The sequence below is a fragment of the Buteo buteo genome, chromosome 32 (assembly GCF_964188355.1).
Source record: "Buteo buteo chromosome 32, bButBut1.hap1.1, whole genome shotgun sequence".
Lineage (NCBI taxonomy): Eukaryota > Metazoa > Chordata > Aves > Accipitriformes > Accipitridae > Buteo > Buteo buteo.
The window spans coordinates 833,832-838,761 of NC_134202.1; the positions used below are offsets into that span (position 1 = coordinate 833,832).

A 4,930-nucleotide genomic window follows, 5' to 3' on the forward strand; every position below is an offset into this window, starting at 1 on the left:
GGGGGCGTTGACGCCGTGGCCCGTCCCGTCCCGCCGCAGGCCGGATCTTGGTGGCCGCCGTCGCCGCTGCCGGGCTCGTCGCTGGTGCTGCCGCCACCGCCGCTTTGCTGGCAGGTAGGAAATTTGCCCCCCCCCCCCCCAAAAAAAAAAAATGGGGTGGAATTGGGGAAAAATGGGGGTGGGGAGAATCTGGGGCAGTGGGATGGGGGGACGGGGACATGGGGTGATGGGATGAGAGGGGACACATGGGGGGGGAGGACATGGGTGACAGGGACACCCCCCCCCCCCGAGTGGGAACCCCGTGGGTGAGCAGGGTTGGGATTTGGGTGGAAAAAGGTCGTTTTGAGTGGAAAAAAGGTCATTCTTGGGAACTTAGGGGGGGAATCCCTGTGGGGGGGACACAAGGGACGGGATGAGGGGTGACACGGAGGGGGGGGGGTGCAGGTGATGGGCACCTCAGCCACCCCCAGGGTGGGGCACCCCATGGGTGAGTTGAGCTGGGATTTGGGTGAAAAAAGGCCGTTTTGGGGACAAGGGGTGAATCCCACAGGTGGGGAACATGGGCGGCGGGGGGGACAGGGTGACACTGGGGGGGGGGGGGGGATCGTCAGTGGGTGGTGGGTGCCGCCTCCCGCCCTCCGTAGCGTGACGGCCCGTTTTGGGGTGAAAGGTGGGGATTTTGGTGCAGGTGCAGGGGCCGGGGGCTGCGGCTGCCCCCGGGGCTGGTTGGGTTTCGGGGGTCGCTGTTACCTCTTCTCCGAGGAGGAAGGCAACTGGAGCCGCGGGTTGGGGCGCTGCCGGGATTTGGGGGGGTCCCTCACCCCCTTGACACCCCAGAAGAGAAGGTGGGGGCACCCAAAGGGTGCTGGGAGGGAGGGGGAGGAGGGGTGGATGCTGGGAGGGCACCCAAAAGTGGGTGGCTTTTGGGGGGGCGGGGGGGGAGTCCCCTGGGTGGGTGCTGGGGGGTCCCTTGGGAGGATGGTCGGGGCTTGGGTGACCTGGGAGAGTGGTGGAGGGCGCCCATGTCCCCATAGCGATGTCCCTGTGTCCCTGTGTCCTTGTGTCCTCATGTCCCCATACCGATGTCCCTGTGTCCCTGGGTGTCCCCATGTCCCCACACCAATGTCCTCATGTCCCCATGTATATCCCCGTGTGTGTCCCCATGTCCCTGTGTCCCCTTGTCCCCATACCGATGTCCATGTGTCCCCGTGTCCTCATGTCCCCATACCGATGTCCGTGTGTCCCCGTGTCCTCATGTCCCCACATCCCTGTGTCCCTGGTGTCCCCATGTCCCTGTGTCCCCATACCAATGTCGTCACATCCCCATGTATATCCCCAGGTGTGTCCTCATGTCCCCGTGTCCCTATGTCCCCGTGTCCCCATGTCCCTGTGTCCCCATACCAATGTCCCTGTGTCCCCATGGTCCCCATATCCCCACGTCTGTGTCCCTGGGTGTCCCCATGTCCCTGTGTCCCCATGTCCCCGTGTCCCCGTGTCCCCATGTCCCCATGGTCCCCATATGCCCACATCCCCGTGTCCCTGGGTGTCCCATGTCCCCACCATGTCCTCCCATCCCCCTGGGGTAGGCTGACCCCATGTCCCCATACCGATGTCCCCATGTCCCTGTGTCCCCATACCAATGTTGTCACATCCCCATGTATATCCCCAGGTGTGTCCTTATGTCCCCGTGTCCCCATGTCCCTGTGTCCCCATACTGATGTCCCTGTGTCCCCATGGTCCCCATATCCCCACGTCTGTGTCCCTGGGTGTCCCCATGTCCCCGTGTCCCCATGTCCCCATGGTCCCCATATGCCCGCACCCCCGTGTCCCTGGGTGTCCCCATGTCCCCACCATGTCCTCCCATCCCCCTGGGGTAGGCTGACCCCATGTCCCCATACCGATGTCCCCATGTCCCCATGGTCCCCATAACCCCACGTCCCTGCGTCGCTGGGCGTCCCCCCGTCCCCTCTGTCCCCATGTCCCCTTATCCCCCCCATGTCCCCCGGTGTCCCCGTTGTCCCCAGAGGCTGCTGGCACGGTACAAGGGTCTTCCCCACCACTGGGTCGGGCTCTGGAAGGACTCGCAGCACCGCTGGCGCTGGGCCAACGGCTCCCGCTCCCAGCCCTGGTGAGGGACTGGGACACGGTGGGGACACTGGGGGGGGGGGACACTGGGACACGGTGGGGACACTGGGGGGGGACACTGGGACACGGTGGAGAATGGGGGAGACACAGGGGAGGGATGGGGAGAGGGAGGAGGAGGGAGGGCTGGAGAGGTTGAGGAGGAGGAGGGCTGGATGGAGGGAATGAGGAGGGATGAAGGAAGGATGGGGGGAGGGATTGAGGAGGAGGAGGAGGAGGGATGAAGGAGCGAGGGAGGGGGAGGAGAAGGAGGGATGGAGGAGGGAGGGATGGAGGGATGGAGGAGGAGGAGGAGGGATGAAGGAGGAGGGACAGGGGAGACGGAGGGATGGAGGAAGGATGGAGGAGTTGGGCAGGAGGAGGAGGGATGGAGGGATGAAGGAGGAGGAGGATGAAGGAGGGATGAAGGAAGGATGGAGGGATGAGGAGGAGGAATGGAGGGATGAAGGAGGGAGGGAGGGGGAGGAGGAGAAGGGATGGATGGAGGGGAGGAGGGCTGGAGGAGGGAGGGCTGGAGGGATTGGGGAGGAGGAGGAGGGATGAAGGAGGGAGGGAAGGAGGGAGGGACTGGGGGAAGGAGGAGGGAGGAAGAAGGAGGAAGAGGAGGGATGAATGAGGGAGGGATGGAGGGACAAGGGAGGAGGAGGGCTGAAGGAGGGATGGAGGAATTGGGCAGGAGGAGGAGGGATGGAGGGATGAAGGAGGAGGAGGAAGAGGAGGGATGAAGGAAGGATGGAGGGAGGGATGAGGAGGAGGAGGGATGGAGGGATGAAGAAGGAGGAGGAAGAGGAGGGATGAAGGAAGGATGGAGGGATGAGGAGGAGGAGGGATGGAGGGATGAAGGAGGGCTGGAGGGATTGGGGAGGAGGAGGGATGGAGAAGGAGGAGGAAGAGGAGAGATGGAGGGATGGAGGGATTGGGGAGGAGGAGGAGGGATGGATGGAGGGATGAAGTAGGGGAGGGCGGAGGTGGATGGAGGGACCGGGGAGGAGGAGGAGGGAGGAGGGATGAAGGAGGAGGAGAAGGGACGGAGAAGGGACGGCTGGAGGGATCAGGGAGGAGGAGGAAGAGGCGAAGGGACGAAGCAGGGGGAGACGGCGGCGGGAGGAAGAGGAAGGAGGGATGGAGGAAGAGGAGGCCGGCCTGCCGGCAGGTTCACGGTCCGCGGCGGGGCCGACTGCGCCTACCTGGGGGACGCGGACGTGCAGACGGCCAGCTGCGCCTCCGAGAAGCACTGGATCTGCGCCCGGCCGCCCGCCTGAGCCCCCAGGGTGGGGTGGGGGGTGGCGTGTCCCCCCACCCATGGGTGCTGCCCCCCCCCCTCCCCCCCACCGCCGCCCCCCAATAAAGGAGCTAGAGCAGGAGGGCGTCGCGGCGGCAGAGCCAGCGCAACTCGGCCCCGCAGCTTTCCAACGCCGAGCGACCCCGTCGTAGCACCCCGCAATCCCGGCCCTGGCCCCCGCGCTGCCCGGTCCTGTGGGGGGGGGGGTACCCCCAAAAAAATTAGGGGTGCAGCCCGAGTTTTGGGGGGGGGGGAGTTACCCTAAAATGTGGGGGATGGCTGGAGAGTTGGGGGGGATGGGGGAGGTTGAGGGGGGAGAGGGGGTACCCCAAAATGGATGGGGATGGGGAGGAGGGGGTACCCCAATATGGGTGGGGAGAGGGGGACCCCAATATTGATGGGGATGGGGAGGAAGGGGTACTCCAATAGGGATGGGGAGAGGGGTACCCCAATATGGATGGGGATGAGGGGGTACCCCAATATGGGTGGGGATGGGGAGAGGGGTACCCCAATATGGATGGGGAGGAGGGGGTACCCCAATATGGGTGGGGATGGGGAGAGGGGTACCCCAATATGGATGGGGAGGAGGGGGTACCCCAATATGGGTGGGGAGAGGGGTACCCCAATATTGATGGGGAGGAAGGGGTACTCCAGTAGGGATGGGGAGAGGGGTACCCCAATATGGATGGGGATGGGGAGGAGGGGGTACCCCAATAGGGATGGGGAGAAGGGTACCCCGATAGGGATGGGGATGGGGAGAGGGGTACCCCGATACAGATGGGGGTGGGATGGAGAGGAGGGGGTACCCCAATATGGGTGGGGAGAGGGGTACCCCAATATTGATGGGGATGGGGAGGAAGGGGTACTCCAGTAGGGATGGGGAGAGGGGTACCCCAATATGGATGGGGATGGGGAGGAGGAGGTACCCCAATATGGGTGGGGAGAGGGGTACCCCGATAGGGATGGGGATGGGGAGAGGGACACCCCAATACAGATGGGGGTGGGATGGAGAGGAGGGGGTACCCCAATATGGGTGGGGAGAGGGGTACCCCAATATTGATGGGGATGGGGAGGAAGGGGTAATCCAGTAGGGATGGGGAGAGGGGTACCCCAATATGGATGGGGATGGGGAGGAGGGGGTACCCCAATAGGGATGGGGAGAGGGGGACCCCAATATAGGTGGGGATGGGGAGAGGGGTACCCCAATATGGGTGGGGATGGGGGGTACCCTAAAGGGCTGGGGATGGGAAGAAGGGTACCCCGGGGTCACCCCCTCCCCTGGGACACCCCCACCCCCAAGGTCCCCCCCAAACCCCAACTCACGGTGGGGGCTGCTGGGAGCCATCGGGCCAAATCCAGGCGTGGGCACGAAAACGCAGCCCCACCCAAAGGGGGTTCGGTTCCCGCATCACCCCCTCCAGGGAGGCCTGGGGGGGCCAAAGGGGGGGGTCAGACTGGGGGCCCCCCCAAACCCACCCGGTAACCCACAACTCGGGGTGCTCCCCC

At 64.8% G+C, this 4,930-nt stretch overlaps 1 long non-coding RNA gene across 1 annotated transcript; it reads left to right on the forward strand.

The window, feature by feature from the left end:
* Positions 1–730: 730 nt before the first annotated feature.
* Positions 731–3,412, forward strand: LOC142026304 (uncharacterized). Its single transcript, XR_012648800.1, has 3 exons — positions 731–845; positions 2,025–2,128; positions 3,296–3,412. It is a non-coding gene; the product is annotated as an uncharacterized LOC142026304 (long non-coding RNA).
* The last annotated feature ends 1,518 nt before the right edge of the window (positions 3,413–4,930 follow it).